This window comes from Nyctibius grandis, chromosome 6 (genome assembly GCF_013368605.1).
Source record: "Nyctibius grandis isolate bNycGra1 chromosome 6, bNycGra1.pri, whole genome shotgun sequence".
NCBI lineage: Eukaryota > Metazoa > Chordata > Aves > Nyctibiiformes > Nyctibiidae > Nyctibius > Nyctibius grandis.
Window position 1 is genome coordinate 33,609,347 of NC_090663.1, and position 22,575 is coordinate 33,631,921.

Below are 22,575 nucleotides of genomic sequence, written 5' to 3' on the forward strand. Positions count from 1 at the left end.
CTTATCTTTCTTGAACTGGAAGGCCCAGAACTGCACATAATACTCCAGATGTGGCTACACGGCCTCACTAAGGCCACGTAGAGGGGCAGGATAACCTCCTTTGACCTGTTGGCCACACTCTTCCTAATGCACACCAGGATACCATTGGTCTTCCTGGCCACAAGGGCACATTGCTGGCTCATGGTGAACTTCTTGTCCACCAGAACACTCAGGTCCTTCTCTCCAGTAGATCAGCCCCCAACCTGTACCGGTGCATGGGGTTATTCCTCCCTTGGTGCAGGATGCTACACTTGCCTTTGTTGAACTTCATGAGGTTCCTCTCCGCCCAGCTCTCCAGCCTGTCCAGGTCTCGCTGAATGGCAGCACAGCCTTCTGGTGTATCGGCCACCCCTCCCAGTTTTGTGTCATCAGCGAATTTGCTGCGTGTACACTCTGTTCCTTCATCCACGTCATTGATGAATAAATTGAACAGGACCGGACCCAGTACTGACCCCTGGGGAACACCGCTAGCCACAGGCCTTGTAACTGTACATTTCTTTTTTTTTTTTTTTACACTTTGAAGTTCAAAAGATATCAAGAAAACAATGACATAAGAATATAAATTACACACAAAAGACCTTTTTTCAATTTTAAACAGATGTTACTAGGACGAGCAAAAATGTAGCAGTGATTGTGAATATACATAATGCGTGAAATTACTTGTATACATAGTTTACAGGTCAGTCTGTGCTGTAAGTCCCCTGATAGCAAGAAATAAAGAGATAAACAGTTCTAATTGAAGAAATCAAAATATTTACTCTCATAGTACTATGATTTGACAATACTAAAACACCGATCACCCAGCCGTTGTGTTAACATGGAAGTCAGAAATCATTTCATTTGCATGGAATTTCTCTCATCTTCATGTTCACTCATTTACTGCTTGTGCTGTGTATCAATAAAGCTAACACAGCCAAAGCTAATTTTGTCTTGGAAAGGTAGATGAAAAGATGCAGTGTTTGCGTTTTGAATTTTCACAGTAACAACATGAAAATTGACTAACACCAAAATTTGCTTCAAAACTAGAAGCTTTATGGAAAAGTTCTATGTAATTGCCTGGATGTTTTTCGTTTTAGTCTCCTTAATAATTCTTTTATACTTTCTCCTGAAGACCATGCAATATTTCAGACTTTCAAAGATTATTTTTTAATCTGTCTTCAACAAAAATAGTTCTTGTATGAGTATACCCAACACTTCAGTCTTTATTCTGATTAAATAACTATTTGCCAGGTAAGACAGGCAACCAAGAGTAACAAGCTACAGAAGAAACAATTTAGCTGATCTCTGTGAGCAACCTAGATCTCCCTTGGGGAAGGAGACAGGGGCAGAGAGCAAGGTATGATGAAGTGAATACCTCAAAACGGAGAATAATGGAACATGAAGCACTAACGGCACCATCACATTAAAAAGTCATCAAAGCAGCCAGTAGCCTAAATTCGCTCACAGCTCAATGCGGTGGAGCTGATTTAGCTTCTTGACAATTTCTTATTACTGTGGGGCTAGAGTAACAGCATTATCTTTCTTTTCACCAGCTTACGCCAAATTCTAAACATAATGAGAAGAGAAAACCAGACACATTCTGTAGCATTGTTTCCTATTCTTTTGCCAAAACACAAAACAAAGCTGCCTATTTAAAACAGTAGAGAGTCAGTCCTGTGTAAGACCAAACACCTTGCAGGAGTTGCTGAGTATGTTCAGCCAACAGTGGAAGATGCTCAGTACCTTGTAGACAAGGATAGCAAAAGGTAACCCTATGTAAAGTGTAAGAAGGATGCTGTACTTCCACTGCTTTCCTCCCCTGTCCCATCCTCTCTTAGAATGGTTGCCTATGTATTTAATAACAAAGTCAAAAAACAGGCAATATTTTCAAAGTTCACGAGGAACAGGAAAAAATTCATGCCACTTGGCTCAGTAAAATAGAAGCACCCAATGTAATTCCAAAAATCACTCACTAAGACTAAATGAATGATATGCTAAAATTCTACACCACAGCGTTGTTCTGTTCACCACAGATTTTAAAATGTGTTACAAGGATGGTAATATGGCAGATCGCATACCTAGCAGCACACAGTATTTGATATTTCAAAGAAAATCAAAACAAACATGAAGAGCAATGTGTCGAACACATCCAGCAGTGATTTCCCTTTGCAAAAATGGCAGAAGTGTACCACATTATGTTTACTATATGCTAAAGGTTAACATTTATTTGATAATCTTAGCTGTGTATTGTGGTATGTACAACAGTGTCTGTAAATAGCTAAGAGACAGAATCAAGTTCAGATAATTAAAGTTTTCTTGTAAGTTTAAAAAAGTCTAAAAAAAAAAATGAGAAAACAGTAGAAAAATCACCACATATAAAATGTTTGCTAAGGCAACTGTTATCTGTCAAGCTACCAAAAGACTTACCACACAGATTTACTAGCAGTCAAAAAAAACAAAAACAAAAATCTCACAACAGAAAAAGAAAAAAAAAAAATAATCCCCAAACCCCACCAAAACCCAAACTAAAACCACATTCTTACTGACAATGAAAGAAGAGACATTATTGTAATCAAAAGAGCAGCAATTAAGGATTCCAGTTGAGTAACTTCAGAATTATGGGAATTAATGCTACATCACTGTCTGAACTAGTCATGCCAACCACAAAGAAATGAAACATGATACGAAACTTAATGATAAGGTCTAGGTAAATCACAGGATCTGGAAGAACATTGTAAATGTCTAGTGCCTGTGTGTTATGATGATGGGACCCACAGGGGTACCTAAAAGAAAGTTTTTTTTCTGTTTCTAGTCATGTCATTGTATGTGCACCTGTAATTACTTCACTGTCTTTCACAAAGATTTAAATACAGAGATGGTATTAAACAATGACAATAATTTCTTTATTTTTCAGAAGAAAAAAGTTTTGCAACATTTGCTGCAATATTTGAAACAAATATTGAAGTGCTATTTAAAAAAAAAGATTTGAAAAGCATGTTTCTCATGTTTTAGAGCTATTTCTCAGATCCCTATAGATCAAAATTCCTCCGTCTGAAAGGTCACAACTACAAATAAATCAAGTCTGTTGACAGCTAGAGCATCATGCTGGTAAAAGAAATAAAACAATTTATGGAGTTATACTTCTCACAACAAACCTTTGTCGGGCTGTCATCTATCTAACTTCAAACACTTCTTTGTAGAACATCATTTTACTTTGCTTCTATTGTGAAATTACCTTTAAGTGTCCATTATGAACTTTCCAGTTATTGAAAAAAATAAATCAAGTTTGGGGCATCTTTTATCAAGATAGTGTTTCATGTTGGTTATCCATGTATTTTACTGCCAGTTCAACACTAGAGTGCCAGGCAAAAAAAAATGTATTACTGTTTTAGTAACTGATATCGGTGTACATAGTTGCTAGATGTTTATAATGTAAATAAAAAAAAATGTTTATAACTGAATTTTGTTCCCAGTGATCCTCAGAGAAAGGCTATCAGAAAAAAAAAATCTGGATATGAACAATGGCAATAAATCAAGAATTCTTACTATTTTTCCACCTTATGCATTAGCATAACACAGATGTTCTTGGTTTCTCAGCTTCTAACTTGTCTTTGTCCCATCTGTCTTTACTTCTAAGTATGAATTTAGGTTTTGTTTTAATAAAATGGAATTTTAGTAATAAAATTTTCCATTTGTTACCAAAATGTCCATTCTATTTCCACAAACAAAAAGGGACAGTAATGCATGATTTCTGCTTAACAAGATAATTATACAGACATCTTCATGTGGCTTTTGATGTTCATTACAAAAATTGTATTTTTAGTAGTGCTTCCCTTACAGAAGACAGAGTTTATTGTAAAGTTTTTCCTGAGTGTAATGTAGGTTTTTACAACAAATCACACTACATATCGTGATATGTTATCATTAAAGCGATTATTCAAGGCAGTTCATAAAGTCAGAATGAATAGATGCCTTCAGGATTTAAGATTTAAATGAAACCTAAACCGCCATTATCTGAAAACCATATGAAATCTTTTCAATTTTCAACACTTTCTCAGTCCCTCATAGTTAAGTTGGGCAGTAACAAAGTCAAGCTTCAGTGCAGGTGATCTAGTTTTAATGTTCTGTGCAGAAGTTAAGTCCTGCAGTAAGTACATACAACTCTGCTAAAGTTAATGAATTTCTACTTGTGTTGACAATAACTACAGTAGCTTTTATTATGCGGCGATCTAATTCTTTTCGTTAGAGTACAATTTTACCACATCTTAAAAGGTGACGCTATTAAGTCTTTCAGAGAGGGTAATTGGAAATCCATTAGAAAGCCTTCACATTATAGTCCCCATAATGTTTTGTTTGTTTTTTCATTTTATAGCACTTATGATATGAAATGTTTTGCAAAATTTTAGATTAATTGAACTTCTACATCTATACTATTGACAGGCAGTCTTTGTAAGTGTAATTGACTTCTAGAGAACATAGGTGAAATAAACACTTTTGAATCTAACATTATTGAATTCAATTGTTTAAAAGAAAACCAATATTTTATTACTGCCTTAGGTATCTACGCAATAAAAGAAACTATTTTGTATTCCAGAATTATTTTCTTTCAATAAGTAAAAAAAAAAAAATGCCTAATATTGCATTCAAACTTACCTCAGTCTCAACCTTTATTTTATAAAGCTGTAATCGAATACTAATGTGCATTTTGTCTTATCCCTTGAGGATATGGAAAGAGGATACGTGAGGGAAGATTATTATTGATCTACAATTCTGACAGTGAAAGTTGGAGTTGTTCAAGAGTATGAATACAATGTAGACTGGGGGACAAATCTGGGAAATCCACATAGAACTGGGGGGACGAGCGAAATATCTGTTACTGTAAGCATCTTACTGGGATCCGACTGCTCACTGGATCCTGGAGACCAGCAAGGGTACAGAAATACCATACGAAAAATGGAGAGCAAGTGTCTATTGGCCTACTTATATGTTATCTGTCCAAGAAGTGTGCGTGATTTTTAAATCAGTCTTGTTTGGATAAACAGATGAATGCTTTTATTCCATTTAGATTATCATATCAAATATATTTGTCAAAACCAAGCACAATATAAAAGATTAGACTCTGAATTTCACTTCACACTGATGTAAATATGCTACTCACCACAGCACAGGTAAGGGATAGAAGCAGCTGTTTTGCTTGAACGGAGGAGCTGTTTCTAAGCTAGTCAAATATTAGGTCAGTTTTGCCTGCTATTGGATGTTAGTGTCTGATAAAACCTGCAGCTCTAGAAGACAGCAATTTTTGACAGGAGAACTGTCAGAGGCATTTGCTAAGTAAGGTGTTGATAAGCTGGGACAGTGTGAAAAAAATTCAATTTAAATGGAATCCCTGCAGGACTCCAGGAAATGGATTTCCTACAAATGCTAGCATGTTTTAGTAGGAGCAGAGTCTGCCTTATGATTACAACCTGAGATGAGATATATTCAGGCATCAGAAGCTCTGATGAAGTGAATGATCCAAATGTCCACAGCAAGTCAGATGAATATAGGGCAAGATATCTTTTGGATCTAATCTTGGGGAAAAGTATGTAAGCAAGCACAGTTTTCTTTCTTTTTTAACTTATTTGAAGATTTGTAACTGGGCTGTCTCGCTCTGCTATTGCAAAAATTGAAGATAATATATATTCTTAACCTGACTTAACCTAAGCAAGATTTCACACTGACTAGCAGTGAGACTTCCCTTACTCAAAGGTAAGGCAGATCTATGAACCTTGTTAGAGTGCCCAGGAGCTCCAGCAGCCTCTGCAGAAGCTGTGCATTCCTAGTTTGTGAGCTTGCATCACAAGGATTTGCAGAGAAAAAAAAAAAAATTTGCTTTGGTGACTTGAGATAGCTAGGAAAACTCTGACATGCATAGGGCGATAAGAAGCATATCTGAACTCTGAAAGCCTTGAGGTACTTTGACACACAAACCCAAAAAATACTACAAAGAAGAGACAAGTAGATCTTGTAATATTTTGTTGACTCAAAAGTTCTTTTTCCTCATCAAATATTATTTAATTAACGCACAACAGCAAGAGACAGTTCCCATTGTAGAACAGCTGAGGAATATCGCTAGGAATTAAAGAAGGGCAAATTCAGACTGAACGATCCTGGCCTCTTTAGATTGGAAGGCACACCATGTCTGCCTGTTGTGTTGGCTTCGCAAACTCTTGTTTCAACATCTGTTAAGATGGGTCCTTCACTTCTTAATTTTTGTGTGAAAGTACTTAGCAAAAACTTCTGACTGGATTTTTTTATCTCTGGAATAATTTCAGCTTATGAACTGAATAAGTTGCAGAGAATGTGCTTTTGAAACTCAATTGACATAGTTTTTTTTCTTTAGGTAGGTAAACAGTTGTGTTACCAATTGCTGAGTAAGCTTTGTGTTTTGGGCATAGCTTTGGGCAACCTTGGTGAGTCATGCTGAACTGTTGTCTAGTGCCCTGCTGAGACAAAAGGAGACTTATTATCACTTGCCATCTTTACCTTCATTAAAAATGGATTTTAAGAGTGGAGGAAAAATAATTCACATTGTTGGTTTACTTCTGTGCATCTTGGTGTTGGAACTAATGTTTTCCAGCTTCCAGTTAAGTGCAGTATGTGAGCGGATGTTCTGCAGTAACTTTTAGATGTCAAACAATCAAGAGAGATAACATTTCACAGTAGAATTTACAATTATTTTAAGATCATTTATATTTTATATTAAAAAACTCAGTTTCTGAATACTCACAGAGAGAATACAATTAAAAGAGAAGGTAAAAAAAAAAGCAGCACTCATTTACTAAGTAGTATTAACTGTAAATTACCTTACCGTGTATTCCTATAATTTTTAAATTAATATAGTTTGTTCGCATTTCTAAGTAAAAAAATTAATATAGTAAGATGTGGTATATGTGTGTATATTTTCCTTTGTCTTTTTAATATTTTTTTTCTGATAGAAACCAGTTAAGTTCATGGAAGACATAATGTTAAAAGAGAATTTTACACTCTATAGCTTGGTTAATCAGATATTAGTATGTTCTGTAAAAGCTATAAAAAACATCTTATAAAGTATGGCAGAGTCCTACAATTTAAATTGAATTGCATTACTCTGAAAATTACTGGTACTCACAATGTAGATTTTAATGCATATTTTAGAGACAGCAATGATTTTAGTAATTTTAAAGACATGATCTTGTTACTTTTTTTATTTGATGAAACAACGACCGAGTGCCTAACCTCCTACCACAGAGATTATGTAGCTTTATCAGGAATGAAAGTTATTATGATACTGTAGATAAAGATTTAATGTACTAACCTGAATTAAATAAACAAAGCATTTTATGAGCAATTCATGGAACTTCTGTTTAGCTGAGATGTTTAATGGTGTTTTAGAAATTGAACTCATTTTGTCATGAGGATACTCCAAGCTTAAGACATTAACAGTTACTGAAATTCACAACATGAGAGGGTTTATATGAGTTACTGTATTTGTCCTTCTTTTCCCATTAATCTTTTGTGCATCTGAGTGGGAGAGTGCATTGCTTATAAAGTTTTTCTGCCAACCCACTACTAGTATACCCACAACCTTCTGTAATATGTGCATTTCAAGTATGGACAGGATGATCTTACAACATGACCTCACATAAAATGTTCATTTATAATATCTTACGCAAATCTTCATACCTTTGAGGAATCACACACTTGAATTACAGGTAAACATATTGGACTTTTGGTGTCTTTCTCTTGTCAAATACTAAAACAAATATGTTTGTTTGAGACACATTTTCAGAAGAGATGTAAGACTATTTCCAGTTAAGGTACACAATTTCCATGCACCTGTCTTTTTTGCTTCCTTTCTCCAGAAACCAAGCTTTTCCTGACAAGTTTCCTCCAGTAGATAGTAAGTTTTGGCCAGTGAAAAAATACAATAATTTTCAAGTTTGCAGAATGCTTTTATACCAATGCAAGATGATAACGAGGCATAAGGAAAACTCACTGACACAGAAATGTCTGTCTAGATGTTATAAACCTTCTTGGCTTGAATTTTATTAGAACAGGTGGTTCCATGTGAAATAGTTGGCATTTAGACAAAAAACTCATTAAGTTTCCATTAAGTGGAAACAAGATTTGCAGTAATTTGTTTTTCATCAGTTCTAACTGGGCTAGGTATTACAGGGATTTTTTTCATAGAAAACCAATAGATCCACAAAATTCATCTTAGGTTTGAAGGTCTGCAATTTTCAGATAAGAGTCTCTAACGAAAACTTAACCATATTAATACAGAAACTAGCTGATTTAACAAGAAATTAAGAAATCAAAAGTGATGCAGATTTACTTTAAAAAGCAATAGTTTCCTGTAAATTTTAGCAGAGAACAAAACTGATTTCTACTTTTTGGTAACTCCCTCTGAGATGATACCAGTTTAAAAGAAAGGTTTATGCTGCTTTTCATAGCAAGCATATCTCTTTTCATACAATCCTTCTTCAGACAAGAGTCAATGAAGTTTGGTGACAAATAGAAAGCTACAAGTTCTCTTGCTTTTCTTCAGCTGCTGTATGACAATTTTGAAAACTGTCTTGTTAATTTACTATAACTATTAAAATTGGAGTGGGTAAGCACAATCATTTTACTTTCTGGAATTTAAAATTTTTGGAGGATGTGAATATCTTTACTTCTCCTACTAATACCTTTAAAAAAGATTTTCTGCATTTAAATAGCATATTTTCATTTCAATAGAGAAGTTTGAACTGCTCAATAAAGAAATTACCTTTTTTTTCATTTCTAAGTAGATAATCTTACTTCCTGTGTTACTAATGACTGTACAATTAAAGAATCAAGCTGCAAACAAACCTGCAATATTTTGATATTAAGACAAATTCTGTGATATTTAAAATAATACACAGAATATTTGTATTCCCAATATTTGTATCTATGGATCAATGTGATGTTAACAAAAAATTAAATCAATCCTATCAGTAGTGGAGTTGTGGGCTATGGAGCCCAATATGAAATTAGGGGTCTAGACTGCTACGGTCGAGCTCTCCTGTGGTTAGATCACTTATCCTCATCCAGTAGGGCTCAAATAATGCATTTGAAAACAACACTTCTCTACTATTTTTCTATAAATCTATGACTTTATCTGCCAGAACCTGGAAGTAAGAGAAATGCTAAGATCAATTATAGCCAAAACAGCACAATGGCTGGTTTTTATCTGAGTAAATGCCAGCAGTAAACTAGTGATATGGAATATTTTGAGCTTGCAAGAAAACCAGCAGTTTTGCAGTTTCACAGTTTCCTAGTGCTATTCTGTGTCAGACACAGATTACAATTATTTAATCTCATATTTGCCTGATTTTATATGAACATGAATTACTCTTCCTGCCAGGCATTTGTTATTTGGCTTCACCCTTGCAATTATGTCCACAAAATCTGGCTAGCAGGATGGCCTGGTATCAGCAAAACTTAATTAAGAGAAAGCTCCAAAAGCTAATCCCCAATAATGTAGATTAAAGTTTAAAGCACACTTTAAATATTCCTCACAATCTCTAAGTAATATATTATCTCACTGGGTACACAATCATTTACTTACAGTTTTATAATATGTATACTAGTGCTTATCACATTACCACAACTAAGTTACTATTGCAACATTAACTTTGTATGTGACTTACTAATCAGAGCGACTAATCTAACAGAAGTACTGTATCTTTGTTTCCAGCCTAGTCAACAAATTAGATTACTAGAGATTTCCCATACAATAAGCCTTCCAGTTCACTTTAAGCAAGTGATATAGATATTAATTGAAAAGCTGTGTAGACTAGTGAATACAGCTTTAAATTGGAATTCAAGGTACCTAAGATAAATTCAGTTTGCTCTTACCAAACCATTTAATCTTCCCTTGCAACCTTTCAAAAGTTTATTTAAACTGGCCTAGCAAATCATACCTGATTTCAGTGGTGGACTTTAAACATACCATCATATGCACAAAGCTGTTTGGTTGCTGTATGACCTCTGTAAAGTTCCATTTTTGTAAAGCTTCCTTCACAGGAAAAAGAAAATTAACTTTCATGTTTTACTTACCTGTTTCAGGACAGAAGCAGATAGTTGCAGTGAGGTTGTAGCTCAGCAAAATTAAGGATAAACACAGCAAGAAAGGGCTAATATCTCCCAAATATGAGAAAACCTCTGCTTAATTTTTCCCCTCCTTTTTTTTTTTTTTTTTTTTTTGCCAGCTTTTGCTGGTAAAGACTCTCACATCTGATAGAGGAAAAGGACAAGCAATTGTTCCCTCTGCCAGCTTAATTTACCAAAAGTGACTAAAAGTGTCAGCTGTTTCCTGAAAATTAGAAGCTATTGGGCCCCAAGCTAGGCCAGCTGTAGCTAAATTAAGTCATGAGTGCACAAAAGCAGGAACTGCTGCTGTAAATGGTGGACATATGGGATTCAAGTCTCAGGCACTGAAGTTACAGGGATACAGGATTTTGCTGCGTAAGCAGGTGCACCTTCACTGATTTCAGAACTATCTTTGCTTTCTCCAGTAAATGAATTTGTCCCAGACTGCCTCAGTGCATCTCAGCTTTGGGAAACCATAAACCATGTGTGTTTTTTTTGCATATGTTGATAAATTGCTGTTTACGCCTCTTACCTCCTTATGTCCGGACTCATCATTTTGCATGCCTACCTCAGTTGGTCAGTGACACATTATAAGCAAGACAATTTCCAAACAGTCTCACCGCATAATAACAGATCAGCTTTCCAACTCAATTGCAACTTATGCTGTATGAGCAATTCAACTTTGTGCTGCGCTTCGATATCAAAATTTAGCAGAATATAACATACTGGTAGGCTTTTTTTTCAGTGTTTGCAAGTTAAATATACAAAGTTTGCCTTTGAAAATATGAGATTACCTTTTTCTTTTTCACCTTGCATTGATCAGACTGACCTCACCCCAAATTCTGCAGTTCTGTATTTTTTAAATAACCTGTGATTTACAAAAAGGTCTTTCTGACGAATGTTCTCATTCCTTTGTAAAGTTTGTTCAGACTCATTGTAAATCACATCTAAGCTATGTGAACCCTTTCCTTCCTTAAAATCCTCGGTATAAAATGGATTTTTTAATTTTTTTTTTTTTACTTTGTAAGAAGCTTTCAGTCTGAATGACACCTTATTCTAGTCTCTGACCTGCAGCAAGAAAGCCTTTCTTGTAGTTCTCAGAAGTCTGACATTTAATCCTTTCATTGCCTGGTTTCCACTGACAAGCTGCTAAATGCACACAGCTACGCCCTGGCCAAATAAAGCTAGTGTGCCACTAATGACACTAAGTCATAGAGCAGAAGGTCAGATACCATTTTGAATTTTAGACACGAAATGAGAGTGATGAATTATTAGCTACTCAAAAATGCATATCACTGGGATCCGCAAAGGTAATCCTGACTTCAATGACATTATCATCAATGTTGTGCTTTTGGAAGCTTGCCTGAAAAACATGATCCAATAAAAAAATCCTTCATGTAATTATTACAGTACACTGATGGGTGATCATACGCTAATTTACATTTACATTTTTGATTCACATGTTTCTTAAGTCATATATCTGCAGAAAACACATTCAACAGTTTTCAGAAAAAAATTTTGAGCAGTCATGTAAAAGAAAACTACGTATTCTTGTTGTCTTATAGCTTGTTCATAATAGTATCCATATTTGAATTTATTTCTATAACAGACCAGAGTGCAAGCCATTGAATAATACATTGTAGTTAATTCGGTTAATATCTACTTGATATTACAGGGCTAAAATAATGTTATTATTGTTTATATATGCCCTGAATTTGCATAATGCCACCTGCGAAACCTTGTACCGTCAGTAGTCAGAAACTTGGTTTGGAGAATCCAGACTTCTGGTAGTCTCCAGATGCATGCGAAGGTGGTTCTAAATAGCCTGATACACATACAAGACACAATGCAGAGATACTACCAGCATACTTCTTAAAGCACTGGTAACGAGATGTACCCTGACTTGCAGGGACTGCCTGCAGTACCACATTGGTGAAGCTGTCTTGCTTTTGGGTCCACAGCTGACAAATGACCAGATGTCTTGTAATCTCTCTGACACATTGTTCTGACAGGGACTAGCATCAGATTCCTATGAAACAATTTTTCCGTCTTGAACACTGCCTACCCTAAATCACAAATTTGGTAATACCTGGGTGAGAGTTTGAAATTAATTCAAAAATAAGGAAAATTATTATAAAAAATGAAAAACAACCCATAACTTCTATTAAGACAGCATCTTCTATTAATCAGATGCACAGGACTAAACAAGTATTTTTTTCCTAGGCCAACTTCTACTTTCTCAGATGATTTCTGACCACGATTTAGGGATTAGCATAGACCAGGGTGATCCTTCTGATCAATCAGTTTCGGAAGGCGAGATGGTTGGGTAGGATGGATGTGACAAAATACTTCCAGCTTGTCTCTGGTTTAGTAGAATTTTCCTGGCATACACTAGCTCATAAAGAAGTGGTTACTATGTCCAGTGCAACAGCCATTTTCTTGTCAACCTTTTCTATTTACATTAATCGAAATGTATAGCACAAATGCTCTGGAGCATATGGCTCTTCTAGCTGGTTTCTACATGCACATTAATGTATTGGCTATAAATATGACGCTGTGCATAGCTGGTACCATGAGGTGTTCAGAGACCGCATCTATTCACACGAGTTAAAAAAGCTATTTGAGATCAGCTGAGATCTTGTCTGCAGTCTCAGGCTTAATGTATATAATAACCACGTGATTTCATTGAGCCCTGTTCCTCAGCTCTGTAGCATATGAAAAGTATAGACTTTTCATATGTCAAAGTAGGGCTAGAGACTGCTTTGTGTTCATCAATTAGAATTGTTCAATTGATTTGATAGTTATTATAAGAAAATGGAAGTTCTTCCTTAGGAAACATCATTCATAACTGTATGATCTAAATTTACCCACTGCCAGCTTCATCTCAATAAACTCATGTGATTCAGGATTCTGCTGAGAGATGCTCTAACACTAACAGAAGTTTTCCATGGATGTCTCCCATTTAAATACTGAAAATGGTCGACTATTATTTCATTCCTGTGTGCTCATGAAGTCACAGGTCATAGTAATATAGTTGTAGAAATTTAAGGTCTTATAAATCTAAAGGATTTCAATGTTCACATAATCTGCATTCTAGGACCAAACATTGCCAACAGGAGACTTTTAAATTGAGATAATGTAATATTATGTCTCATGTTCCTTTGTAGTTAAATCTCAACAGAAATGACCTACGCTTATCTAATCTCCTAATCAATATCAGGAAAGTTATACAGGGTCAGCTTAGTAAGAAAAGCAGGGAGTAAGTACAAAGCTGATTTTATTTTTAGAATGGAAAAAGAAGAATTCTACAAAATACTCTACTGTAATCAGTTGGAAGTGGTAATATCAAAATCTTACAGGACAGCTTCTGTAGATACCTTTTTATGCAATGTTTATGTAATCAAATATATATATTGTAGTCCTTAATTGTGACAAAAGAACTATTTTAGTTCTATTTTTTAACTAAAACACAAACCTCTAATTCTGTCAACCCTACAGAATATCTTTAAAGAAGTTTAAGTTTGGGAATGCGATAATCCGATGAAGCAGAGATACAGAACACCATGTAAAGTAACACAAATATTTGTACGTGGGATTAACCAAAAATGGTTTGTTCACTGTGATTTTCACAGTTCAGTAAGGATATTCAGTGCATCCAAAAGAAAAATGCAGACAGGCATCCACAAACAACAGCGATATAGTTCAGTAAAGTGAGATCCTGCATTAGTACTTTCAAGGGTCTGAGAGATGCTATAATTGCTTGGTTTGCTCATGGTTTATTATACGTTGCCCAAAGTCATGTTCTGTTTAAAAAGGATGTTTCTGAGCAGTGAAGGAGAAAGCTTCCTGCTTGCAGGCTTGACTGCAGCAAGGCAGGAAAAGAGGGAGAGCCCATGCCTGGAGGTTGGAGAAAGCCTCCTTTTAAAAGCTGGTCAGAGGTGGAGGGATGAATGCAAGACAGAAGGTGACTGTGAGCAAGAAGGCAGCTGCCTATGGCAGAAGAGATCCCTAACACAGCAACAGCAGTGAGGAAATTTGCCTGAGGACCCAGAGGGAAATAAACAGGAGTTCTGATCCAGGAATGTGCTGAAACCTCCAAGGCACACTGGGCAGAAGGAAAACCTGTTTACAAACCATCTAGGAATGTACTGTCTTTAGCAGATCTGGTTTTTCTTCTCTGCTTTCAGAGCTACTTTATTTTTTGTTTGTTTTCTAGTAATGCTTAGCTTGAAAAACTGCAAAGTCTTTGGTGTGCTTACTTTTAAAGAAGAAGGTACAGTCTCCTTAAAGCTCTGACTAACATAAGGGTTTGTCAGACAGGTAACAAAGATTAAAAATCAAATCAGTGTCTAAAATGGAGTTAGATGCTCTTAGTGACCTCTAGAAAGAATGTTAATTAAAATTTTCATTTGAACAGCATCAGTATGTTCAATCTAGGTTTTTTTGTCTGCCACAAATGACTTTGAGATGATATGTTTCTCCTGTTTCACAGAATCACAGAATCACAGAATGTTAGGGATTGGAAGGGACCTCGAAAGATCATCTAGTCCAATCCCCCTGCTGGAGCAGGATTACCTAGACCATATCACACAGGAACGCGTCCAGGCGCGTTTTGAATGTCTCCAGAGAAGGAGACTCCACAACCTCTCTGGGCAGCCTGTTCCAGTGTTCGGTCACCCTCACTGTAAAGAAGTTTTTCCTCATATTTATGTGGAACCTCCTGTGTTCCATCTTGCACCCATTGCCCCTTGTCCTGTCAAGGGATGTCACTGAGAAGAGCCTGGCTCCATCCTCATGACACTTGCTCTTTACATATTTATAAACATTAATGAGGTCATCCCTCAGTCTCCTCTTCTCCAAGCTAAAGAGACCCAGCTCCCTCAGCCTCTCCTCATAAGGGAGATGTTCCACCCCCTTAATCATCTTCGTGGCTCTGCGCTGGACTCTCTCTAGCAGTTCCCTGTCCTTCTTGAACTGAGGGGCCCAGAACTGGACACAATATTCCAGATGCGGCCTCACCAGGGAGGAGAACCTCTCTTGACCTGCTGACCACACCCCTTCTAATACACCCCAGGATGCCATTGGCCTTCTTGGCCACAAGGGCACACTGCTGGCTCATGGACATCCTGCTGTCCACTAGGACCCCCAGGTCCCTTTTGATGGATATCAAGACGCCACTAATCTTGTAATCACTTCATAGAGAAAGAGACGTCCTGAATCTCTGTTTAGTTACTGTAGCTTAAGTTGAGAATAATTCTCAACTTTCAAAAACTGGACAATTGTAAGAAAACTAGTGCTCTTGGTGTTGCTATGGTTGCCATGCCTGTCCTGGCTTTACAGTATCTGTTCGCTTTATAATGCTATGAAGTCTAGCTGTCTTAAAGAGTAACAGATTCATTCTAAAAACTAACAGAAAAAGATAAATCTGTCATATGAAAATATCAAGGAACAAGTATTTTGATTAGGGCACTAAATGGAAATTTAATAAAAGTCAGTCTGCGAGACAGGTTGTAACTGTTCTCCAGAATGACTGTGCTGGAAATCCCAGCCCTGCAAGAGCTCTGTCCCGCAGTAGTCTGAGGTGCTGAGCAGAGATCACTATGCTTTCCAAACCTGGCACTAAATAAATAACTCTGTCCATCACAGCTATCTTGTCTCAATCTGATTAAAGCCTGTTCTATAAGGATCAAAGGCCTTCTAATATCCTTTTAAAAAAAACAAACTCACCAAACAGAGATTTTTATCATTTAGACTAAATAAAATCTTTAGAGTAACTGTTTCTGAAATATATGGAACCATATTTTCATTTATCTAAGCAGGATTTTTGAACACTGTCTGCAGACACCAAAATAAAGGCTCAGAATTCGCTTTACTGGGCTCTGTTGAATAGGTCATGTGCATAACCTTTCATGATATGTAAAACCAGCACAACATTTTGATTCACTGGAGAATGTATTTGGAGGCAATGTCAGTCACCTGGCAAGGGGGGGATTAAAAAAAAAAAGAAATCCCAAAGCACCCAAGCAACACATAGATAAAAAGCCCGAACACCTAAAACCCCCTGCATGCTTGTTTAGAGACCATCTCCCTACAGAACAAAGCATTCAGTATATTTTGTTTCCTTATTCACCAATTTTTACTAGAGATAGCAAAGTTCATACAGCTCTGTTTGCCTTCTCCAGAAGTACAGCCACAGGGCAGGCTAAACCTGGGCTCCTCATGTCTCTCTGGTTACTCATGGTGAGAATCACAGAATCACAGAATCAATCAGGTTGGAAGAGACCTCAGGGATCATCGAGTTCAACCATTGCCCTGACACCACCATGTCAACTAGACCATGGCACTAAGTGCCATGTCCAGTCTTGTCTTAAACACATCCAGAGATGGTGACGCCACCACCTCCCTGGGCAGCCCGTTCCAATGTCTAATGACCCTTTCTGAAAAGAAATTCTTCCTGATGTCCAACCTGAACCTCCCCTGGCGAAGCTTGAGGCTATGTCCTCTTGTCCTATCACTAGTTGCCCGAGAGAAGAGGCCAACTCCCACTTCACTACAACCTCCCTTCAGGTAGTTGTAGACTGCAATAAGGTCACCTCGGAGCCTCCTCTTCTCCAGGCTAAACAACCCCAGCTCCCTCAGCCGTTCCTCGTAGGTCAGACCCTCCAGACCCTTCACCAGCTTGGTCGCCCTCCTCTGGACTCGCTCCAACACCTTAGCATCTTTCTTGAAGTGCGGGGCCCAGAACTGAACACAGTACTCAAGATGCGGCCTCACCAGTGCCGAGTACAGAGGGACGATCACTTCCCTAGACCGGCTGGCTACACTATTCCTAATAGAGTCCAGGATGCCATTGGCCTTCTTGGCCACCTGGGCACACTGCTGGCTCATGTTTAGCCAGCTGTCGATCAGCATCCCCAGGTCTCTTTCCACCGGGCCGCTTTCTAACCACTCTTCCCCCAGCCTGTAGAGCTGCATGGGGCTGTTGTGGCCGAAGTGTAAGACCCGGCACTTGTTCTATCTAACCTGTCCAGATCCCTCTGTAGGGCCTTCCTACCCTCCAGCAGATCGACACTCCCACCCAGCTTGGTGTCATCTGCAAATTTGCTGAGGGTGCACTCAATCCCTACGTCTAGATCATCTATAAAGATATTGAACAGCACCGGCCCCAGAACTGAGCCCTGGGGAACACCGCTAGTGACAGGCCGCCAGTTGGACTTTGCCCCATTCACCACCACTCTCTGGGATCGGCCATCCAGCCAGTTTTTAACCCATTGAAGAGTCCACCCATCCAAGCCCCGGGCACCCAGTTTGTCTAGGAGGATGCTGTGGGAGACAGTGTCGAATGCCTTACTGAAGTCTAGATAGACTACATCCACAGCCCTGCCCTCATCTACTAAGCGGGTCACTTGGTCATAGAAGGAGACCAGGTTGGTCAAGCAGGACCTGCTTTTCATGAATCCATGTTGGCTGGCCCCGATGCCCCCATTGTCCTGCATGTGCCGTGTAATGGCACTCAGGATGATCTGTTCCATCACCTTGCCTGGCACCGAGGTCAGGCTGACAGCCCTATAGTTCCCTGGATCGTCCTTCCGACCCTTCTTGTAGATGGGCGTTACATTTGCTAATTTCCAGTCAGCTGGAACTTCTCCAGTTAACCAGGACTGCCGGTAGATAATAGAGAGTGGTTTGGCAAGTTCATCTGCCAGTTCCTTCATTATTCTGGGGTGAATCCCATCCGGGCCCATATCCTTGTGGGTGTCCAACTAGCACAGCAGGTCACTAACTGTCTCCTCCTGGATTACGGGAGGTTCACACAGCCCCCCGTCCCTAACTTCAGGCTCTGTGGGCCGAGTCTCCTGAGGACAACCGGTCTTGACATTAAAGACCGAGGCAAAGAAGGCATTGAGCACCTCTGCCTTTTCCTCATCCCCTGACACTACACTACCCTCCTCATTCAGCAAGTGGTGGAGGCTCTCCTTGACCCTCCTTTTGCTGTTGATGTATTTGTAAAAGCTTTTTTTGTTGTCTTTGACTGTAGCAGCCAAATTGAGCTCTAATTGAGCTTTGGCCCTTCTAATCTTCTCCCTACACGACCTGGCCACGTCCCTATAGACCTCTCGAGTTACCTGACCCTTCTTCCAGAGCAAATAGGCTCTCTTTTTTTCCTTAAGTTCTAGCCTAAGTTCTCTGTTTAAACAGGCCGGTTGTTTTCCCCAACGGCTAGTCTTCCTACACACCGGGACAGCCTGCTTCTGAATATTTAGCAATTCCCTTTTGAAGCATGTCCGGCCTTCCTGGACTCCTTTGCCCTTCAGGACCGACTCCCAAGGGACTCGGTCCACCAGCCTCTTAAACAGGCTAAAGTCAGCCCGCTGGAAATGTAAGGCAGAAGTCCTGCTCTTGCCCCTCCTTACTTCCCCCACTATCGAAAACTCTAACATTTCGTGGTCGCTATTCCCAAGACAGCCACCGACCCTCACATCTCCCACTAGTCCTTCTCTGTTCACAAACAACAGGTCAAGCAGGGCCCCTCCTCTAGTGGGCTCATTTACCACTTGCATGAGGAAGTTGTCCTCCACACATTCGAGGAATCTCCTAGATTGCTTCCTGGAACAAGAGAGAGGTGTCTCTTGTTCTAGTCAGTGATAGGAAGATCTTCTAGACCTAGTACTGTTGTTGCTGGGATTGCTCCTGGTGTTTTCTCTCCTTGCTCGCCAACCCCTGCTACCTCCAGGGGGAAGATACACTCTGAGCATTGCTCTGGGAAAGAAAAACAAATTCAGAGAAACTGATGACACTTTCTCCATCTTCCCTTCAGATCAATTATTTTTTTCAATTATTTTTTTTTTTTAAGCACTGCTAATCTCACAGGTTGTGGAGGGAAGGATACTTTTTCTCATTTCTGTGACAGACAGCTAACCTAATCAGGCAGGTTATAGCAGACATGACTCTAATTGAACACATATAAATGAATAAGGTGAATCTGTACTCTTGCATCAACCACTGAAGCTTAAATTTATAGCTTTACCAAGGAAGTAATAGAGAATGCAGTACACCACTAGAAAACAGCAGCTGTGAGGATGGTAGTCATGGCTGCTCTTTGTTGTTATGTTTACATGCTGGGTTTCTTCTGAGTGAATCTTGAAGACCTTCAGACCAAATACAATAATCTTTCTACCCATCTTTATGATATAGTGATGAGCGACACAGAAAAGACAAATATGTAGTGCTAAAAGAGGGCCACACCTCATCAGAAAGAATGAAAAATAAGTAACTGAAGCTCACCAGAGAAATTTTAAGTTAAAATATGACCCGGACAGGTGGGCTCACACTTCTACTCCAGCAAAAAATTGTACATTTATGTCCCATCTTAAAAATAATCACAGTAAAACCTATCTCTTGCCACATACAAGTTAGTGTAGTGGAGCTCTCCTGACAGGCTGAACTCTATCTACCGAATCAGCAATGCGACTTCTTTGGGCAATATGGATTCTTTCTAGCAGGGCTCACGTCTGACCCTGTTACCCATGTGAGATGGAACCGTAGCACGTCTGAGGCAGCTGAGGCACCAGCTACTTGGTCACCTGTTGGAAAGAGAAATCAGCTATAGCGGAACAAACCAAAATATCAACATTTATTTTACTGTGGACAAGAGAATGATACATGAATGCCAGGAATACAAAAAAGATATGGTTTCTAAATGTATACAGCTTACATATACTTAAATAATGTTTTTGTGTAAATATCAGCACAACATCTTTTGCTGTATTTGTAAGTTGTGGGGGAAAAGAAAAAATCTTCAGAAGGGAGAAAAATCGCTGCACTACAAAAGTAACATGCAGAATCCATATGGGATTCCAAAAATATTTTATGCAAATGTATAGTCAAAATTCTTTCACTCTGCAGCAAACAGCTCTGTGGTCATGCTGCTCTTGGTAGTGCAGTACCTCTGAACTACAGAAAACCTTACAGCCTTAAAAATAATATGTCATTCTCCCAACTGATTTTGATCATCACACATTTCTTGAACATTTCATTTCTAAGAAGCCTAGATTCCTCCTCTTTATTTCTTGGTCAGATTGGTTGTTTCAGATCTTTTTCCTCAAAAGCAATATCATTAGCATGGGCAAGAAATTGTGAAGCCATAAACTGCGTTCCAGCCTGTGTTCAGAATGAGTACCACTCTTGTCCTTGAAAGTCTAAACATACCATTTGCAACTAGTTGTCCTAGAACAGAAAACTGCATCACTACTGACTCACTAAAATAAAGGGTTATAGAATTTCAGTGCTGCTGGGGTGCCTACCAGCTTTCTACATGACTCATCTGAGATGCAATGCACATTATAATTGATGCAAGTCTAGCCTGAGAATACTGTGCTTTTAGCCCTTGCTGGTGCACCTTGCACAATACAGTCCTTGGTTTGGTCACAGCTGCATCATCTTCTGTCATTTGTCAGATGCATTCAAATTTCATTGACTAGTCACATTAAAATTCATTTCAAAAACATTATCATAGTTTTCAACAACTTCTGCAATCCATTCTCCATTTTTCACAGAGAAGAGAGAGCGCTGGGAAGCGAAGTGTGAAAGCTTTTCCCCGAGAAGATGCTGCCTCCTGACGCAGCTTTTTAGAATCTCTCTGCTCTGTAAAATAAACAGTTTTTAGAATCTCCATTTGAAGCATGTCTTCCTTCCCCACCCCACTCAGGTCTTAGAAATGCCTGCCTCAATTCACTCATCACAAAATGCCTATAAATCTATATAATTTATCCCATAGAGTATGCAGCCTCGCACTGCAGAAGTTACTGTACAAAATGCAGTTCCATAGTATAAATAATATTACTTCTGGATGAAAAATGTCATTATTACAGGTAAAATTAGTGACTACTTTGAATTTCTGCAGCTGTATGTGGTCTAAGATTTCCTTTTTATTTGGAATCTCTAAGACTTGTCTTTTTTCCTGTATCACATCTACGCAACTGCAACATCTCCTGAAGAATCTTAGAGCTTTTATTCAGCTTTCATATTTGTAGTCATTTATAACCTGACACCTTGAACTGTTAGCTGTCTGAGATCCAGTGTGTTCTCACAGGACTATTCACTGATAAGAAAAAAGCCAAACTTGGATGTGACCTCTAGGCTGCTTCTTCATTTTCCAGCTTGTTAGCAGGTTGTTCATGTGCAGATTGATACCAGATAGCAGCTATTGCTGTAGATCTATTTTGTGCTTTACTTTTTCCCCCATGTGGTACAATTTATCTATTATTTCTTTCATTTTTGAAGAAAAAGGAATTCTGCTCTAACAATACATAGGACATGAAGAGCTTGCCTGGAATTCTGTAGGTGAATTACACATTTTATGGAAATGCTTGCAGGAATGATGTTGCCAGATCATACTTGAGACAAAGAGAAAGGGCAAGATTTTCTGAACAGGTAAACTAGTGCTATTCTGATTTTGATATTGGTTGTATGTATAAATATTTTTCTATTCCTGGATAAGTATTGTGACTTTTTTAAAAAATAAATACACATTAGTAGAGACAAGCCTGGGATTTTTTTTCAGTTTGAGTTTAGATAAAAATGCAAATGATGCCAAAATGGATTTTGCCTCTGAGGGAGAAGGTAATACAGCTATGTATTGCAATTATTCCCAGGTGGCACATATGCGTTGAGTAGCAGAGGGTTTTTTCCCTCCCTGTCTTAAATTGAAAAGTTCCAAGAATCAGCAGCTAAAAATCCCAGCTCCTTATATGACTATGCTGTGCAGGTAACTGCCCTAAAGAGATCTGTGAGATGGTCATAGCTCAGGTACTGCATATTGTTCCTTTTTTAGCTTTTTGTTCCCCTGAGGCAAAAGTCAACCCTGAAGGCAGCAGTGGGATTTGGACAAGGGTCACTCGTGCTCTAAAATACAAGAGCTGTTGTGGTGGGTTGACTCTGGCTGAACACTTGGTACCCACTCAAGCTGTTCTATCACTCCCCCTCCTCAATGGGACAGGGGAGAGAAAAGATAACAAAAGGCTTGGGGGCTGAGATAAGGGCAGGGAGAGCTCATTCACCAACTACTGTCATGGGTAAAACAGACTCAACTTGGGGAAAATTAATTTAATTTATTGCCAATTAAATCAGAGGAGGATAATGAGAAATAAAAACTAAATCTTAAAACACTTTCCCCCTCACCCTTCCCTTCTTCCCAGGCTCAACTTCACTCCCAAATTCTCTACCTCCTCCCCACCAGTGGTGCAGAGGGATGGGGAAAGGGGGTTGCAGTCAGTTCATCACACATCGTCTCTGCCGCTCCTTCCTCCTCAGGGGGAGGACTCCTCACACTCTTCCCCTGCTCCACCATGGGGTGCCTCCCACGGGAGACAGTTCTCCACAAACTTTTCCAACTTGAGTTCTTCCCATGGGCTGCAGTTCTTC